This window comes from Ursus arctos, unplaced genomic scaffold, assembly GCF_023065955.2.
Source record: "Ursus arctos isolate Adak ecotype North America unplaced genomic scaffold, UrsArc2.0 scaffold_6, whole genome shotgun sequence".
NCBI lineage: Eukaryota > Metazoa > Chordata > Mammalia > Carnivora > Ursidae > Ursus > Ursus arctos.
The window spans coordinates 79,512,754-79,532,827 of NW_026623078.1; the positions used below are offsets into that span (position 1 = coordinate 79,512,754).

Sequence of the window (20,074 nt, forward strand, 5' to 3'; positions counted from 1 at the left end):
CACACAGTACAAACGCAACAGGATTCTTCCTGCGCTGCTGGAGTCCGGACGGCGTTACCCGCCCTCGGGCAGGGTGCTGGGTTCGAGGCTTCTCGGGAATGGTGTGGCTCTGTCTGCATCCACAAGGAATTCTGTCTGTGAACATTCGGGGAGCTGTCTGTCTGTTCCATACACACTTTTCTACCTGGAAAAGTACTTTTCTACTTTTTCTATCCATCCACTTAAAAAACGGTAACAGCAAATTTTAAAGGAAAAAAGTAGATTCTGATTTGCAAGTGAATCTCTTATTTAAAATGACACCTGAGGTGAGAGAGAGGGCAGCCGTGGAGCCCAAACCTAGAGTGAACGCACGTCTGCCCAAGGAGTCGTGTGTCCCTGGTCTCATTCGCTTCTGTTTCCCCGTCAGCTGTTGGGGGGGCCACAGGACACCACGAACGCAACGTGTCCAGCTCCAGGACCACCACCTCAAAGGCACCGTCCAAGGAACAGTAGGAAGGGCATCAGCCTGAGTCAGGAGTCAGGGCCTGGGTACACCAACCCCTCACTGGCTCCCACCTCCAGTAGGACAGATTCTGTGTAGGTCTCTGAATCTCTATAGGCCCAAAACAGAAGCAGCCTTCAAATGGTTTAATGTGAAACCTGGGCTTCAAGCCTCATCCAGAGGTTAACGTGTGGACAGGCAGAGCCTCCTGAGCCCAAGCAAGGTAGTGGAGACAGCCCAGCCAACACCTGCCTCCACTATGACCTGCGGGCCAACACGCACCTGCCCTCCTGCCTCCCCTCCGCCCCACAACACCCACAAATAACCTCCAAGGTGCCCTCCCAGCTCTGAGGTTCGGTGGGCTAAAGCCCCGATAAGCACACACCCTAATGTGTGGTATTATCATCATGCATCCACAAAATGCTGATGGACACACCAGCTTCTAGAACTCACAAAGTTAACATTTTTATTAAATGGGAGGGAGAAATCCCATGGGTGTTCCTTTGCTGAAACTGGATTAACAAAATAAAACGAGAAATGCTCAGGATCAGCTATAATTAACGCTGCCCCAACAGTTGCATTATGATTTTATGCATACACATTTCTTCCATGTCGAAACTTGGCAGAATTTTTTTAAGCTATTTTTAAGCACTCTCGGAGTGCGGCAACGGAGTATTCGCGCATTTAACATAATCCTCAGTGAAGAGCGGGGCCCCCTCCTCGGGAAAGCACCACAAATAACGTATGTGAACAGGAACCAAGCCCATCACCCACTTCTCTAGCTCTCCGCCCCAGCAGATCTGTGCAAAGACCTGAGGACGTGGGGAGCCTCACTGCAAAGGACCGAGGCGGCTCCGACACGCCCAAAACCCAAAACGCCTCTAAGGTGACCGCGTCTCTGGGATCACGTCCGCGCTAAGCACAAAGTGCGTGAGCTCTTACGGGGTTTCACAGGACATGTGAGGGAGACAGCAATGGCCACGGCCGCCGCCTCCAGGCCTCTGACTTCCCAGTGTTTGGTTTTTTTGTTACACTGGGTTTATTTTGGTTCCTTTGTGTGTCCTTTCATCTCACTTCTGAAGGTAAAGGGCTGCAGGGCCCAAACCCTGGGTCCAAGCCCCGCCCACACCGCAGCTTCTGAGAGACAGGGCAACCTTTCCCTTCCCCAACCTGCAGGCTCTCAGCGAGAAAAGGAGACCATCGAAGCTGCCTGCTGACCTCATGGGGGGGGGGGGGTGCTCCTGGGCGAAACAGTGGGAAAGGGGCTATTCGGACAGCTAAGCGTGGTGCAAGTGCGGACCAGAACTGACTCTGAAGTCCAGGGCAATTGGGCTGGCGGGCTAAGCTACCGACTTCACGCACGCGCACAGGTGTTAGATGCATATGACATACACGCGCTGTGCGTGCGTGCAGACACGTGTTACACACGCACGCACACGTACACACGTACCGCACATGCACACACTCACACATGCTCCCCTTAGGCAAAGAAGAGATGCGGGCAATCCGAAGCTCTCTGAGGCTCAGAGACCATCCAGCACGAATGATGAAAGCGAGTAGAACCCCAGGCTCTGAGGAGAGAAAGCAGCACAAGGAAGGGGAGAAGAAGGAGAGCAAACAAGGGAAGGACGCAGAGAGGCCGGGACTCGCACTTCCAGAGTCTGAGACAGGCTGGCACATGGGGGGCGGGGGGGACCGAGCAGCAGGAGCTGGGGATACAGATCCTGTAAGAGGAGTGCAGACCCAGCTGTGAGAGACAACTTGGTGGGCCCCCCCGGCCTCCTCCCTCGCCAGCAGGAGCTCAGATCCTACCCGAAGTGTCTTTCCTGCTGCACCCCAAGCCCGCAGGGGAAGCACCCAGGGCCCGAGGGATCAGGAGATGCCGGGTCACTGTAGCCAGTGTTTAATGACCGCGCCTGTTTTCCGAGAAGACCGGTCCAGCCCTTGTTCCTCACTCTGCTTCCCAGGTTATTTTAAAGATTAACTCAGTTTCTTTCAGCTTTGCTCCAAGTACGCGCGGCCTGGCACTCATTAGTGAAGATGGTCCCCATTTCTGCAGCCTACTCACACCCCACCACCAAGGGCAACAACAAAGCCCTTAGAAAGGCTGATTCTGGCCCACCCCTTCTCCTGCCTGGGCAAGGTTTCAATTCAATGCATGCGTGATATGCACTTGCCCACACAAAGCAGGGGTGCGAGGGGCCAGGAAGGGAGAGAAGCACAGAGGAGCATTTCCCGGGCTCAAGCTGGACAGTCTCATGGGTAAAGCAGGCTTGCAAGCACAACCTCTCAGGCGGACAGAGACGGCTCAGCGCACACTCTGTGCTATAACGAGTTAGGCAATGTTTCCGCCCAAGGAGAAGTTCTGGAAGGACTGCCACTCAGCCACCAGCATTCAAGAGACCCCATCCAAGCCTACGCCGTCCTACAGAAACAGGAGTACTGGTGTGATTTCAAATTCTCTAGAAGCCACATGAAAACAAAAAGAAACAAGTAAAATCAATTTTAACAACATGTCTTCTGTAAACCAGTATACCCAAAATATTGCCATTTCACTTTTAATCCCTTTGTAAAGATTGATGAGAAATTTCATTCTTTTTTTTTCTTTTTCTACCAAGCTCAAAATCCGGTGTATACTTCCCACTTACAGCACACCAAAGTTTGCACTAGACGCACCAGTATTCACTTTGTTTCCAGAACCCCAGGCAACTTTTCTACTGCAGATCAGAGAAACGTGGCAGGCGGATTCCACTCCCCCACATCCAGCAGGCCGGAGAGGGCCTCCACCACCTCAACATCTTTGGGACCCACCACGTTAGGAAAACCAACACAAGGAATTAAGAAATTTAGACCTTGTCAACCAGAGTCCCTGTCCACACTGTTACGGGAGAGGCAGAAGACAAGAGGGATGTTTTCATTTATTATTGTCATGGGCTTAGAAGCTGCCTGTCTGCTCCAGGCTCCTGAGGTCATAATCAAAAGAGATAAAATAAAATAAGAGCCTGGGCAGGAACTGAAGGCAGATACGGGAAACATGCAAATTCAACTTCAAATTGTAAATGTCCGCTCTACTTATTATGAAAGCCTGAGATGGGTCTCAGTGATAAAGTAGTCTGAACTTGAAAATTAATTCTAGGGGGCGCCTGGGTGGCTCAGTCATTAAGCATCTGCCTTCTGCTCAGGGCATGATCCCAGGGTCCTGGGATCCAGCCCCGCATCGGGCTCCCTGCTCCGCTGGGAGCCTGTTTCTTCCTCTCCCACTTCCCCTGCTTGTGTTTCCTCTCTCGCTGGCTATATCTCTCTTTGTCAAATAAATGACTAAAAAATCTTAAAAAAAAAAAAAAAAGAAAATTAATTCTAGGAGAACGAACTGCCCTCCAATATCCAGATGTGTCGAAGTTTTTTTTTCAAATTCCAGAACAGAGCTTTAAATTAAGCAAGAAGAGCCTGTGGGAAAAGAATTCTCCAAACCCCACTGGCCACCCACCCCAGCCTACCAGAATGATCTGGCCCACTCTTCCTAGTAACTAAGATATGAAATAAGTATTAGGTATACTCTCCAAATGCCTGGGCTATAGGGGAAAAAGAGTAATTTTTAACTTATGTTCATAAGCTTCATAATACAACATTTAGTAAGTGCCCAATGTATGTCACACATTATGCTAGGCACGTTTAGAAATGAGCATGACAGAGACCCTCCCATTTTGTTTATAAGAATAATTTAAAGTGACTGTGGATTTATTTGTGGTCTAATTTCATAGACTCTTACCTTGGAACGGACAGAGAGGTGCCTAAATCCGGCCTCCTGGCCAATGTCCAGACAGGACAGACAGCCCTACCAGACCCTCACCTCCCATGTCTGAGCAGCTACCACTTATATTTACACAGCTGGGAACTTTAGAAGGTCAGGCACCTGCCCTGCTCCCTGACCTGGCTCCAGCTAGTGCAGCCTCAAGGTGACCCTGGCAAGGCCAGCAGCTCTGGCAATATCTGAACAGGCTATCCAGTGGTCCCAAGGGTCTTCTCCCCTGCAAGCCTGGCATCCCAGTCCTTCAGCCACACCTGATGGGTCCCCAAGCTTGGCTGAGGCCAGGCCAGTCCTGGCCCCCAGCCCCACCCCCGCAGGCGCTTGCTGGTTCTCTTAACCACCTGCTGCAGGTCCATACACACACATGTCCCCTAGGGGGCGATAAAGGGCAAAGGAGAACTCTGGCATCCAGGAGCTAGTTCAGAGCTGCAAGCTTGAAATTCTACAAAGTGGAGAGAGCTGGCAGGTGCCTGCAGTCTGGTGAGCAGACTTGTTTTAGTTCGGGAACCTTTCTTCAAGTCTCAGTTCCAACTCACTTTCTCAGACAAGCTTTTCTTAAACCCCCTTCAATATAAATTAGGTCTCGGTTACTTTGTCTTGCCCTCCCTGTATTCACTTTAGCAGCAATTACCACAATGTGTAATCGTGTATTTAATGGTGTGTTTGTTTAACCTCTGTCTCCCCTAATAGACTGTGTGCTCTAAAAACATCAATTTCACTTCATTCAAGATACAGTTAAAAGCTTAAAAAGATCAATGCAGCAAGCTAATAAAGATATTTACCTATAAACAGAGAAACACTGAAGATTTTCTTTGTTGAGAGGACTAGAGCATTTCCAGAGTGCTCCCTTATGAAGCCCTGAGGATAATGTTAGCCAAGGCATTCCTCATTCTCACTTCCTAGCAAAACAAGTTAAGACCTCATGCTGGGAAGAGGCCCAATGAGCATGAGCTTTCCCCCCAGCAGGGGGAAAGCGCTTCACTGCTCTGGTCCTCCAACTCTCTAAAATGGGACTAAACGCAGCATTCAGAACAGTGGTTTGATGAGAAAGCAGACCCAGACAAAAGGCTTGGAAGTGAGATGCTCCGTGAGAAAGAACAGGGTCCAGATGTGCGCAGGCACCCCACCCCCCAGCAAGGGGACGTCCCACTTCAACTGCAAGGCTTCCAGGGGAATTCCACTCCTTCCTGGACACGTACACCCTCAGGTCATCTCTGCGCTCCCTATTATCTATGGCCCCGCAAGAAAAAGAAGCAAAAGTCAGTCCTTTCACTGAAATACAAGAAATACACTCAACCCAAACATTCATAAACTTAAATAAAGTAGAAAAATAATAAATAAGCAAGTATGGGGATAATCCCTAACATGAAACACGAACAGAAAACAGAAACAAATGAACGGACTGGACTTTAAATGAGTAACATAACTGCACTGAAATGCGAGGGAAGGGGGGTGGGGGGCAAGCCAGGTCACTTGGGAAGCGGGCATTTGCACCCCCCTCGGCCCCAGGTCAAAGAGACACAGAGATGTGATCAAATATTGAACTCGAGTAAGTAGGCCTCTTTCCCAGAGATGTGGGTTAGCAATTCATAAACTATTTTTAGTAGATCCTAGGACTGAGCAAATAAGTAACTTGCTGTGGGTAGGACACAGGCTCTCTGGGTCAGAGAAAGGCGTTACTGATACGGAAAGGAAAGGGTGGAGTAGAACCGGTGCTAATGGGTTGGAATCCGAAAGATCTGCAGATATAGACGTGGGTCCATCACGTAGGAGCTTTCTACGCATCCGCGTGGCGGACACGCACACGTGCGCCCATTTCCCCGCTGTGCTTCAGGAGAAAGAGCGACCCTCCAGCCATCAGGAGCCCACCTAGTCCCGCATCTTCGCTTCTCAGTACTATCCTCCACTTGAACCCATTCTCCTCTAGAAAGAGCCGATTCCAGAGCTGGAAAGAGGGTTTCTGTTGCACAGAAACCAAGGAAGTTCTCAAAGAAAGAGGGGCACATCCGAGAGGCTTCGACTAGCCAGATGTGGGGAAAGTGGATCATCAAATTAAATGATGATATAAGATTACAAACCACTGCATAAAGAATTCATGAGTCCACAGCAATATAAACAGATTTATAAAAAAGGGGACGCTCTTGCTCACACAGAAAGACACCTAATAAATGCAGAAGAAATGATGGCCTTCGAGACTCATCTGGCAAACCTCAGTGATCACAGGGTCTGGCAAGAACCATCAGTGGAGGCTAAAACGAGGGGTGAAGAAAGTCTGAGAAATAAAGAGGAGCGGGACAGGTACACGGTCTCAAAATGTCTCATCATGAGACACTTCATTACCAAGGAGAAAAACAGTAACTGTACCTGGAGAGAAGCTGACCCCCTCAAACGTACATCAGGCACATGGGGCCGGAGGGCTGTGCGCCTCCTGCCCGCAGGCCACAGGGTCGGGGCCGCTTTTGCGGTCTTCACGCCCACACAGCAGGATCTGAACGGGATCACGACGGAACTTCGAGCAAGGCCTGAGGGAGGGACACTCTACAAAATCACGGGTCCACACTTTTCAGAACTCTCAGCGTCGTGGAACAGAAAAGGCAGGGGACCCGCTCCCTACTACAGGGTAGAGGGACACGACGGCCAAACGCATTGCTTAAGCCACGACTTCATCTGCTTTACATGAAGTTATTGGAACTGGTGAAACGGGACTTCCGCTGGTGAAATCTGAACAGCGCTCCATCAACACTACTGTCTCACTTCGGTCACCGTAAGGGGGTTATGTGGGAGAATGTCCTTGTTTGGAGAACACAAACACTGGAAATATTCAGGAGCGGGTCAAAGGGCATTGTGTCTGCAACTCGACTGCCAAGGCTTTGGAGAGAAGGGAGAGGGGCAGGGCAAGGGCATGTGAGATGTTGTGGGACATCCTCAGTCTGGAAACTCACTGACGACGTGGAACATGCCCACTCTTGGCCCACAGGACCCGCGTGTCACACCCCGCCTCTCAGCGGCTCAGACCACACACCTCGGCACAGCTTAGGAACCACGGAGAAAAGGCGGTCACCGGTCACCAGGGCTGGTCAGGAACATACGCAGAGAATCGCCCCCCTGATGGCAGCAACAGAAGAGAAAGAGGGACAGATGGAGGGCGACCTCAAGAAGGCCAGAGGGACAGGGCATGATGCTCAGACAGACACCAGAGTGGCGCACTAAGGAATTCTTGTTTAAAATAATAATAACAATAGCAAAGGATGCCCTGATCCCACCTGTGTACCACGCAGCCACAAACCCCAGACTCTCTCCTTCCTTGAGCCGCTCTGGCCAGGACCCCCCAAGGTCAATGGAACCATCATGTCCAGCCCAGGATTCTTCTCCCACCCAACAGGATGGGCCTCCGAGGGGCCACCAAGGGTCAAGGGCACAGCGCCCTCCTGGCTACCCATTTACCTCTGACCGGGTCCCCGAAAGCCAGCCAGGAAGCAGTCACAATCCCATCAGTGTTCCCACCTACCTGATTTCCTTCCATCCCTTCTGCCCAGTTCCTGCCACAAAAGCTCGACTCCCCACCCATGCCCCTCACGTGGGCACTTCTCACGTGGCCTCTGACTAGAGAGCAAGACTCAGGAAAACTCAAAAGGAAAATTACAGCATGCAACGTTTTCCCTGATGACTTTCTTCTAAAAACTGAGAAGAGAAGAAAGAGAGAGAGGAGGGGAGAGAAAGACATGAAAAAAGCAGAATCGGAGCCTCAGTGTTCAGGGCTCCTGGCACTTTGTGGTGACCAGGACCCCACAACCTCCCCTAAAGTCCAGAGGCCTGACATGGCTCCCCAACTCTGGCCCCATAAGGCGTCACTAGAGAAGTGAAGTGAGGACAAAAGCTGGGTCTGCCCAAGAGCTGGGCAAAACCACTCCAGGCCAACAGCAAACTCTGGCAGTCAACAGGTCGGGTTAAAAGCCCAACTATGGACACTTCTAGACTTGGCCAGAAAAGCAGGAAGACCCAGAGTAGGAAGGCTGCGGTGGCACCTCCCAGAGAGTAAAAGAGTAAGACAGGGCAGCACCCGTCACGGTGCTGGGACTGTAGGGGCGGGAGGTCTCGGCCAAGGTGAAGTTCAGGTCCTGCCACGGCAGGGCCAAGGCGGCGGCCGGGCAGCAAGCAGAGGCCCAGGGACGGCAGGCACCCGCGGGGGGGAAACCAGCAGCACGGCCCAGGGGTCCCCAGCAGGGACTGCAGGAGTCTCTCCCCAGATACCCCAAGCCCCTATGCCCAGCTCGGCTGGGCCTGCTCTTGCTCGGTGAGCCCTCAGAGCCCCCTTGAAGGCACCCACTTGAGCACCAGCCTGAGAGTCCACCCTTCAGCGAATAAATTCCTGATGGAGGTTCACTCCCATGTTACAGAAAAGGAAACAGGCTCCAAGGAGCCCTAAGGACTGAAACATGGTGGGGCCGAAATTGCAAGCGAGGTCTCAGAGCCTCCACTGCCGGTGCTACCCTCCAGCACATAATTTCCAGGGCACCCCAAGGCCCCCACTCCGGTGGCTGGGCAGCGGAGTGGCGGGGCCAGGGAAGGCTGTCCGGGCTCAGCACTCAGCCGGGCCCTCGACACGGAAGGCAGGAGGCTGTGGAGGGTCAGTGAGGGGCTCTGGGCTGCAACTCCCCCTCCCCGAGGAGGGCGCATGGAGGCAGCTCACCCTGCTGGGCTCCTCCGTGCCTCCCTCCCTGCCTTTACCCCTGCTCTGCCCTCTGCCCTCCTGCCGTCCTGGTCATGGCTCAGAGGTCACCCTAAGGCTTTGGGGAGGCCCTGCCCCAACCCCAGGTGGCAGCAACCTTGACGCCGTGCCCCCCACTCTACCCTGTACAACCCGCCGCACTGCCTGGGGCCCCGCACAGCTCAGTGAGCGGAAGCGCAAGTGTGTGGTCCTGGAACCAGCCCCACAATCGACACACACAACGGAGTCCCCCCACGACCCCCCAGTCCATGCTGCTCCCTGATGGCTCCTGGGAACCGCGGACTGTTTGCTGGCCCTGTCATTCTGCCTTTTCTCGAATTTCTGAAAACTGGAGTCAGTCTTCTGTTCCAATTGTGGTGCAATCAACAATTTATCATCTGAACCATGTTTCAATGGCCCGTTCAGGGGCATTAAGCACATTCCCACTGCTGTGCAGCTGCCCCTGCCATCCGTCTCGGGAACTTTTCGTCTTCCCCACCTGAACCCCCTTTCCCATGAAAGAATCACCCCCAGTCCGACCTCCTCCGAGCCCCCCGCAAACACTCTCTACAGCGTCCCCCCGTCCCTCACGTAAGTGCGATCACACTGCTCGGGGAGCGTCTTCCTGTGCCTGCCTTATTTCACTAAGCACAAGGCGCTCAAAGGTCATCCAAGTCACAGCATCCGTCAGGACTTCCTTCCTTTTTGAGAGGGAATCATACACGTGGTACGAATGCACCACATCTTGTTAAGCCATTCAGCTGGCAATGGGCATCTTCATGCTACTGCAAATGCTGCTGCTATGAACACGGCGTAGCAACACCTCCGAGTCCTTGAGTTGAATTATTCTGGGTGTTACACAGAAACGGAACTGCTGGAACATACGGTAATTCTATTTTTCATTTTCTGAGGAACGTCCATACGGTCTCCGTAGTGACTGCCACTTCCATCCCACCGACGGCGCACAAGGGTTCCAACCTGTCCACGTGCTCGCAGTAGGCAGTCTGTCCTGCCTGGCTTCTTTCACTTAACATGGTTTGTTGATTTGGTTTTGGTTTTTCAAGATTTTATTTTTAAGTAATCTCTATGCCCAAGGCGGGACTCGAACCTACAACCCCCAAGGTCAGGAGTCGCACGCTCTACTGACTGAGCCAGCCAGGCGCCCCCCCTTCACGTGTTTTTCAGATGAATCCATGCTGTTGCCTCATCGGCAGTTCGTTCATTTGTACCGGTGAGCCATATTCCATCTTCGGCTGTACCACAGTGCGTTCAGCGATTCATCAGCCGATAAGCATCTGGGGCGGCTCCAGTTCGGGGCTACCACAAACGGAGCTGTCACGAGCACGTGCATGCACGTCTCCACGGGGACACACGTTTCGTTCATCTTGGGTAATTACGCAGGAGTGGGACTGCTGAGTTATGCGGTAAGTGTAGTTTGACGTTGTAAGAAACCTCCAACGATTTCCAGAGCTGCCGCGCCATCCTGCCTGCCCGCCTCCGTGAGAGCTCCCCGTTCTTCCCCGCCCCAGTGCTGTCGGTCTTCGCAGTTTCAGCCACTCTAGCGGCTGTGCAATGGCTTCTTGTCCTGGCTTTAGGTTACATCTCCCCAGTGATAATGACGTTGAGCATCTTGTCCCATGCGTCCTGCCACTTGTATCAGCTCCTCTGTAAAATCTCCCTCAAACCTTTTGCTCATTTTTTAATTGATTCCGTCTTCTCCGTGGCTGTGAGCTAGCTCCCTGAGAACGGGACTGTTGGGGTCCCCACAAGGCCCAGCTTCCGGGGGCACCACTCCTGGAGTACGGTGTGGGCAGTTGAAAGTTCGGGCCTCAGCCAGGGCCTCGCGCACACAGTACGACCGGATACGTGTGGGCAGTTGCAGGAAGACGCTTCTTTTATCTCTGGTGACCCGGGTCCCCACCAAGTGCCATGCCTAAACAGCAGACCCCCGACCTTCACCTACAGCCTGGCCCAGGCCCAGGTTCCGGAAGCAGGCAAGGTCCTAACAGAAGGAGCCTCTCTAAGGGCTCACGGGCTCAACGTGTGCCGGGCTGTCGGTGCCAACACCGAGTGACCACGGAGCTCCCTGTCACCACACCTGACCTCCCGCTTCTTTGTCTGCAAAGCAGAGATGATCTGGCCACTTTGCAGTGCTTCTGTGCATTAGAAACTAAGTAACAGATTTGTGAAGCACCTGACTGAGCAGGTCTGCAGACAGAACCGCTATTAGCAGCAGATCCTAGCTTACTCCCCCAGCAACTGCATGCTTTCATAGAGGGTCAGGCCACTGCTTCACGTTTTACTGTGTATTATTACAAAATCCCTCTTGTTACGCATTTAATTCTCAAAGACACTACTGAGACGTACAAGATGGTCAGGGGAAGAAGGTGAGGCTTGAGAGACGGAAGGAAGGAAAAGACAGATGGTGGAAGAAAGGAAAGGAACCTGCCATGCGCCAGGTGTGTTCCCAAACCTCCTCTCCTGGACCTTTACAACAGGAGCCATATTTACATTCAAGGTGACAGGGGCGCAGTGACTCGCCAAGGTCCCACAGCCCTGAGACAGCAAGACCAGGACTGCTATTATAGGGCCCCCACTCCCTGCATTACCTGAGCCTGGTTCCCCGCCTGTGGCCCAGGGGGAGGGATGCTGGGGCAGGGCTCACTCCTGCTCAGAGCCCCCCCAGAGGCTCCCAACCACAGATCCCCTGGCCCTCCTAGGGCAGGGCTGCCAGGGCTGCACGTGACAGTCTGCCCCAGGGGACTCTTCAAAGTGGCAGGGGCAAGGTCTCAGTCCCCAGGAAGTGTCTTCCTGAGGTGCTTCTGGCAACCTGGCAGGTGCTGCCCCAGCCCCCTGGTCCAGCTCAGAAATAAAAACAAGGAGGGCTTCCTGGGTGGCTCATTCGGCTAAGCATCTGCCTTTGGCTCAGGTCATGATTCCAGGGTCCTGGGATGAGCCCCATGTCAGGGTCCCTGCTCAACGGGGAGTCTGCTTCTCCCTCTGCCTCTGCCCCTACTCCCTACCCCTATGCCCCCCCAGCCTGTGCTCGCCCTGTCTAATAGATAAACAAACTCTTTTAAAAAATACAATAAAATAAAAACAGGGAGAATTCAAAGGCCTTCTTTTCACCACCGCAGGAAGGAGCTGAGAATTACGGACCAGGGCTACACATACAAAGCCCGGGAAGTTTCAGATCCCTATGCCTGTTAGGTTCTTCACTCCTCTTTCCCTAGAAGTAAACACAGATGGAAGGCTTGCTGGTCTCTAAGGTAAAACCCAATCCATCACCAGTTGCATGGGTTTTCCCTCTCAACTATCTCTCTGAACCTGCCCTCGCCTCTAGTCCCACAGCCACAGCCTTGGGATGAGTGCTGTCAACCCTGGGCTTCACTGAGACAGCACCTAATGGTGGGTCTCCCTCTGGCCTGCCTGTTTGCCCTCCAAAAAGTGTCCTCCTATGTATTCTTTATAACTTCGAAAACTGCTATGCAGCTACGCTAATTCAGGCAATGTGGTACTGATGAAGGATGAACAGAGAGATCAATGGAAGAGACCAGAGAGCTCAGAGTGGACCCACACACATGTTCAACAAAAAGTCCAAGGTAATTCAATGGAGAAAAGAAAGCCTCTTCCAACAAATGAGTCTGGAAACATTGGACATCCACAAGGGGGGCGGGGGGATCCCTACCTCACACCATACACAAACTAATCTGAGATAGATGGCAGACCTACACCTAAAAGCAGAAGTATAAAGCTTTAAAAATAAACAAATAAACACACCTAGGAGAATATTGTCGTGACCTTAAAGTAGGAGAACATTTCTTAGAAAGGATACAGAAAGCACTAGCTATTAAAGCAAAAATAATGGTAAATCAGAATTTATGAAAATTACAAACTTCTGAACAAAAGACAGTATTAAGAGAATAAGCAAGCAGAGACTTGGAGAAAATATTCACAACACATACGTATGACAAAGAACTCACATTCAAACTATGTATATAAAACTCCTACAAGCCAACAATTAAAAGACAAGCAACCCAATGTTTAAAATAAGCAAAAAATTTAAATAGACTTTTCTCCAAAGATGATATGCAAATGGCTGATAAAGTCCAAGAAAAAGTACTCAGAATCGCTGATCATCAAAGAAATGCAAGTTAAATGAGGTGCTACTGCATTCCCTCTAGAATAGATCAAAGGAGAAACAATGAGGATGCCAGGTGTGGGGGAGCACGTGCAGCAAGTGGAATTTTCCCTCACAGCTGACAGAGGGCAAAACCGTACAACTATTCCAGGAGGCTATCTGGAAGTTTCTTAAAAAGTTGGGGTGCCTCCTTCAACAGATGACTGGATTAAGAAGTTGTGGTCCATATATACAGTGGAATATTACTCAGCTATCAGAAAGAACGAGTTCTCAACATTTGCTGCAACATGGACGGCACTGGAGAAGATACTGCTAAGTGAAATAAGTCAAGCAGAGAAAGACAATTATCATATGATTTCTCTCATCTATGGAACATAAGAACTAGGATGATCAGTAGGGGAAGAAAGGGATAAAGAAAGGGGGGTAATCAGAAGGGGGAATGAAACATGAGAGACTATGGACTATGAGAAACAAACTGAGGACCTCAGAGGGGACGGGGTGGGGGAATGGGATAGACTGGTGATGGGTAGTAAGGAGGGCACGTATTGCATGGTGCACTGGGTGTTATACGCAACTAATGAATCATCGAGCCTAACATCGGAAACCGGGGATGTACTGTATGGTGACTAACATAATATAATAAAAAATCATTAAAAAAAAAAGAAAGTTGGGGTGCCTGTGTAGCTCAGTCACGTGAGCATGGAGCTCTTGATTTCGGCTCAGGTCATGATTTCAGCATGGTGAGATGGAGCCCCTCCTCACCCTCAGAGTAAAACCTGCTTAAGATTCTTTCTCCCTCTCCCTCTGGACCTCCTGCATCCCCTCTCAGGCTCATGCAAACATACACGTGCTCTCTCACTGTTTAAAAAAAAAAAAGTTACATATACCTCTGCCCTACAACCCAGCCATTCCACTACCCAAAAGCAATGCAAATACAGGTCTACAAAAAATCTTGTACAAGAATGGACATTGGCAGCTTCCTTGACAATAACCAAAAACTGGAAATAAGCTCAGATGCTTATCATATAAACACCCATACACTGGAATGCTATTAGAAAATAAAAGAAACGCAACCCCGATCTCCCAACCTCTACGTGGAGTGAAAGAAACCAGACACCAAAGAACCCTATGATGTTCTACAAAAAGCAGTATCTATGGTGACATTACTCAGACCAGTGGTTGCTTGGGGTGAGGGGCAGGAATTGGGTGGGAAGCGGCAAAAGGAAACTTTCTGGGGCGAGGATAAATTTTTATACTGTCAGGGCATGGGTAATACGGGAGGTCAAACTGTAAGCTTGCACTCTGTGCATTTCACTATATATATTATTACACGTCAAAGAAATTGTCTTCAGGCAGCTGCTGAGGCAAACTGGCAGGCTCTAGTATCCTCTCATTGTTCCAAGCTTTGGGCTGTTGGAAAGACCATCACCACAGACCTCTAGCACCCCCATCCCTGCCTCTGGCCCCAGAGCTCACCCAGGTCACACAAAACACACCTGTGGGTGGCTCCACACCTGGGCCTCAGTACCAGGGACCCCTCTACAGTATACCTCTGCTCACTCTCCAAGTTCCAGTGCAGGCACCTCCTCCTCCGGGAAGCCCTCCCAGAATCCCCGAGGTGGGCTAGGTGCACCCCTTCTGAAGCGCTGTTTCTTGGGGCTCACTTCCATCAGAGCACCTGGCATTTTGCCCTAAAGGAATGGGTTTTCCACCGCTAGGACGGTGACAGAGACTTCGGAGGAAACGGTGTGTCAGACTTGACCTTCCATTCCCAGCTCTTGGCACAAAACTTGGCCGAGACATCTGGGTGAACCCAGGAATCAGCTTGGCAGGGAAAAAAGGAAAAAAGGAAAAAAGGAAAAAAGGAAGGAAGGAAGGAAGGAAGGAAGGGAGGAAGGAAGGAAAAGAAAAGGTCCTGAGGGGCAGAGAAGTGGTGGTGGCCCCTGAAGAAAAGATCTCGTGGCAGAGAGACAAAGAGAGTATCTGACACAGAGAAGGAAGCCAGTAAGGGCCCCCCAAGGAGCCGTGGCGCCGACTTACAAGGCGCTCCAGGACGCCAGGACATCCAAGACCCCCATTTCCATAATGCTGCTCCCAAAGCCTCCTGCTCCTCCTTTCCAGGCGCCATGGCTGAGGGGGTCCCCACAGCCACCCGGGGCCCCAGCAAAGCCAGTGGTTGCTCTGAAGCCAGGTCCCCACTCTGCCCACCCAGCATCAGCCCAGACCCAGTTTGTGGCACCAAGGCACCAGCTTCCAGACTTCAACACTTTGCAGCTCCATCTGGTACATGATTTAAAAGAACAAAGAAAAGTCTTGTTACCATATTTAAAATCCTTTTTAGGGGCGCCTGGGTGGCACAGCGGTTAAGCGTCTGCCTTCGGCTCAGGGCGTGATCCTGGCGTTATGGGATCAAGCCCCACATCAGGCTCCTCCGCTGTGAGCCTGCTTCTTCCTCTCCCACTCCCCCTGCTTGTGTTCCCTCTCTCGCTGGCTGTCTCTATCTCTGTCGAATAAATAAATAAAATCTTAAATAAATAAATAAAATCCTTTTTAAGTTAATATGCCAAGCATAATCTTTTTACAAGCAAACTCGATTATCTATACATTTTCCATTCCTTGACAAAAAGAGACGCAATTTCAAATCTGTAATAAATGTTTAATATGTCTATTTGCTTCACTCCTGGATTCCTTTTTTTTTCCTTTAAAAAATTAATCAAAGTCTACCACACCTTTCCAACCACAAATGTTTTCAAGCAGCAAGTAGATAACAGTGCACTAGGCTTTACAACGGAGAGACCAGGCCTGGGTCGGGAAGGGATAAATACCAGGGCCACTAGGCCCTGAGGAGGGAACAGGATTATGTCTCCTTTTGCAGACGGATGGAAGGTACAGGGGTTGCAGAGTTGTGTGATTTCCCTCAGGTCAGGAATCTGGTGACTGGCAGATCTTGGGACCCAGAGAGCACGTGTTCTCTCCACCCTCTCAATTGTTCCAGCCCTTAAAGTTGACACCTGTCCTTGAGAAATTTCAAAGACAGTGAAATTTTAACAGGATAAACAGCTGAGAACAAAGAGAAAACTTCACTCTAGGCTAAGTCCCTTCTACATAATTAAATCGGCCCAGCTTGATGGGGAGGTTTTCAGAGGCAGCATACATGAAACTATCTATAAAAGGAAATGCAATTAAGGAGAGTCTTTTCAGTATACCTAATTCTTGACTGCCCTTGCCCTAGGCAGAAACTTAATTCTACTTAAGGACAGATATCTTTGAGAAGTTGTTAGTAAATTCTAAGGCAAGGGGAGAAAAGGAACAGGAACCACATTACCAGGTAAATGAGAAAGGCTGAGAAGCGAGCCCTGTGATAATAGATCTCCAAGTTACTGTGATGACCATCTCAGCTAGCTAACCACCTAAAACCGGGGCCCTACCGACCGTCCCCAACTCCATCCTGCTAGCATGTATTATCCTGCTTCCCCTAAACCAACCTAGCAACCAAGCAAAACAGGAAACTTCAGAAATTAGCTGATCATGAGTTGACAATAATACATTTAAAAACTTGATCTCTCATTAATTCCAGCTAGAAAGTGAAACTACAACGAATGCCCAGGTTTCTTTTCTACAACTGGTGAGGTGAGCAGTTTGTTCTATCAGCCGTAGTGGAATTACTTGGCAGGTGGAAGGCAGCAAATCAGACAAGTCATTATCTTAAGAAAGCGTGCAGGCATACTTAGGGGTCCTGACCCACGGCTGTGACTCTGGGTCCGCTCTGCCACGCGCTCCACACACAGGATCTGACACAACAGCGGCATGAGGGCTCTTTACCGCTGCCTGGCATGAAGAGAGGATGGCATGCAAAGCTCTCGCTGTAGAGTGAGTGGCATCCCACACACGGCCAGCACACAGAAGCTCTGGGTGCCTTCTTCAGCCTTCGGCTGGGGGCACTCACTACAGCCGCTTCAGTATGAATCACTAGGCTCAGAAGATGAAGCTGAAAGGAGCAGCTGTGGAGGGCAAGGCCCTTGCTACTAAGTCTGCCATTTCTGAAAGGTCACTGGGCTCTGCAAGGAACGCAGACTGGAAGAGGTAGGAGATCTGTTCATTCATTCTTCCATTCCCCAAGTGCATACTGAGCACTTACTGGGGGCCAAACACTAATAGAGGAATGGAAGTACAGCCAGACACACGAGGGTCTGGATTTCATCCCAAGCTGGAGGAAGTGGGTTCTTAGCCTCGGCTCTGTCATTTTAAAACTGTATGTTGATCTCTCTGAACCCTTGCCCGCATTAGTAAATGACACACAAATTAGCATTGCTGGGAGAAGGGCCCAGCAAACAGCCTGAGGTCAGTGCCAGCATATGGACGATGCTGTTAACCAAAGGTAAGGGATCCCCAGCTCAAGGTTAAGGGTCTTCGACCAGGTGTTAACTGGAAATGCCAGCACCTACTGGGGGGGGTATTTTGCAGCAAAGCTGGTTGGGTGGCGAAACCAGAGACTGCTGCCTGGAGGAGGTGGCATCTGAGCTTAACTTTAAAGGGCGAGGAAAAGGGCGACAGGTAGGGGGTAAACGACAGGCCATCACAGCATGTTACAGTCACCAGCAGCAACAACGTTATTCCCTAGCATTTATGGCTCCCTCTGTAGGACACAAAACTGTTTTTCAGCAGCTCAGTTGAACCCTGTCCCTACATGGGTCTAAAGAAGCTACCCACTTCACAGATGAGGAAACCCAGGCCAGGCAAGGAGGAGGCCCCATCCAGGGACCGCAGACCAGAGTGGGCAGGCCGGGATTCGAACCTCCCGCCGCCCAAGACGCCTGCGCTCCGTCGCAGGCGCGCGGCCGGCCCTACCCGTCGCCCTGGAAACGGCCCCGCGCGCGCGCGCGCGCAGTTTCCCCTCGCTCACTCTCGAGCTAACATTCTCGTGACTTTTTTTAAATAAAACCCCGAGGCGGCGGGATACTACCAACGAGTGAACGTGCCGTCGAAGGACGCCGCTACGTCCGCTCTCCGCCCTTGGCCGCGGATCCCTCCGCCGACCGGCGGCCCGCGTGCTTCTTCTAGATTCCAAACTCGAAACGGGTTCCCGCGCGCCGCGCCGCACCCCACCCCCACCTCATCCCCACCCCAACCCCCAGCCCGGCTCACCTGCCGCCCGCGTCTCCATGGCAACGCCCCCACCGCGGAGGAAAAAAAAGCCTCGGGCTCTTCCGGGCCCCCTCCCGCGCCGACTGCGAAGGCGAGGCGCCCCGCTGATGCTTCGCTTTTTATTTTTATTTTTTTAAGAAAAGAGCCGGCGAGGTTATGGCGAATCTGCGGCATCCAACATGGCGGATGGAGTCTTCGCCCTCCTCTTCACGGGGCGCTGACGCCGGCGTAGCGGACGTCAGCCTCGGGTGACCCTCCCCCAGCGCCGAGCGCGTCTAGGCTGGGCGGTCTAGTGCGCATGCTCCGGTCCGGCGGGCGCGCTTTGCATCCCGTTCCGCTGGTTCCACCGCTCCGCGTTTTGAGCCACTCCTGGGAAGGCGCTAACGAGAGGCCTGGAATCCGGATCGCAGGATTAGGAGTCTTCCCATTTCTGCAGGGAGCCGGCAGATCCACCTGCCTGCGCATCCTTGGACTCACCTGAGTGGAGCCACTGGGCTAGACGTGCAGGGAGAATTCTGGGTTCGTGTCCCAATTCTGCCCTTTACTAACTAATCTGGGGCAGCGATTTAACTTTCCTTGGGCTCGGTTTACTAATTTGTCAGTCGGGGTGGTGTCCCTCCCAAGGGTTGCAGTGTTTCCCCGAAGCCTGATGCTCTCCGCTGGGGGTACCCGGCTCGATCTAGTCCGGGTCGTACAGCCAGAATTGCGCAGCCTGGAGACACCTGGAGAAAGTGAGCGCCTTCCGTCCTGACTGTCCTGCAGAAAGTCTCAGTTGCGTGTGAGCACGCCTCTCGAACGCTCGCCCATTTCCGCTAGTGTGGCGCGCAGCCTTCTGCAGGCAGCGTGTCTGCTTGAGATGTAATGACCTTGTTTTCAGCTTCCGAAGTGAAGGGGATCCGCTCTGCCACTTCCTTTGGATCTCAGCTCTAGTGACATTTCCAAGGGGGCCCTTCCGCACCACCCCTGCAAAGTAGCCCTTCTAAGTCCCTTTCTGTTTCCTACACAGTATCTGTTAGTGCCTGACATGAATTTATCTCCATCTCGTCTTGGTCACCCCTTTGGCCCCAGAAACTAGAAATGAGCCTGACAGTTATTTATTGAATAAATTAATGAGTTTTGTGTTGCTTGTATTTTTAAGGCTATCTTTTGTTTATAACAAATGATGTCTTTCATTTAGTAATATGAATTTACTAGTAGTAATATAGTTTTCTTTTTAAGCACACTGCTTTACCTTTTTAAGAATTAGTCAACTTTCAAGAAAAGGGTACATATGCAGAGACAAGGGGAAATAATGTAAAAGGGAACCTCAGGTGAGATGTCTGGGAAACAATGATTTATTTTTATGGTTCCCCTGAAAAGCTTATCTATGCTTGTTGCAAGTCTTTATTTTTTTGGAACTACCTCCACTCTGTTGCTGCTCAACTTGAGGTAGTCTTCAGACAGCCCTGAAGCTCATGCCCGTGTGTTCCCTTGGCTCTGGCTCCTATTTATTCTGCCCCATTCCCCACATGAGTGCATTTATGTGTTTACACAGCCCTCTGCCCATGAGCTGAATGAGGAGCGCAGAGGCCACACAGGTCTTTCTCGCGCTGGCTTCCCAGGTCCTACCGCGGGGTAGTAGTACTGAGTGAACCCATTCGTTCCCATCGTCACCTGTGTTTCAGTAGTTAAAACCCCCAAGGACACTGAGCTTTAGGATGACGTATCGAATTTCTCAGGAGCCTTGTGTCTTGCTCCTTAATCCTGTTCTTGGGAGATAACGAGTCATTATAACACCCTAAATTTGGGCAG

The 20,074-nt window shown here is 51.3% G+C and overlaps 1 protein-coding gene across 3 annotated transcripts in view; it reads right to left on the reverse strand.

Moving 5' to 3' along the window:
- ZFAT (zinc finger and AT-hook domain containing) overlaps nt 1–20,074 on the reverse strand; it is a 284,368-nt gene that overhangs the window by 174,318 nt on the left and 89,976 nt on the right. Inside the window, exon 1 of one of the 3 annotated variants that reach the window (XM_057308066.1) lies at nt 15,459–15,631. The exons of the other annotated variants lie outside the window; for them this stretch is intronic. The gene's annotated coding sequence lies outside the window, so the exon portion shown is untranslated. Of the gene's footprint in view, nt 1–15,458; nt 15,632–20,074 lie in introns of those variants that run through there. 3 annotated transcript variants of the gene reach the window in all.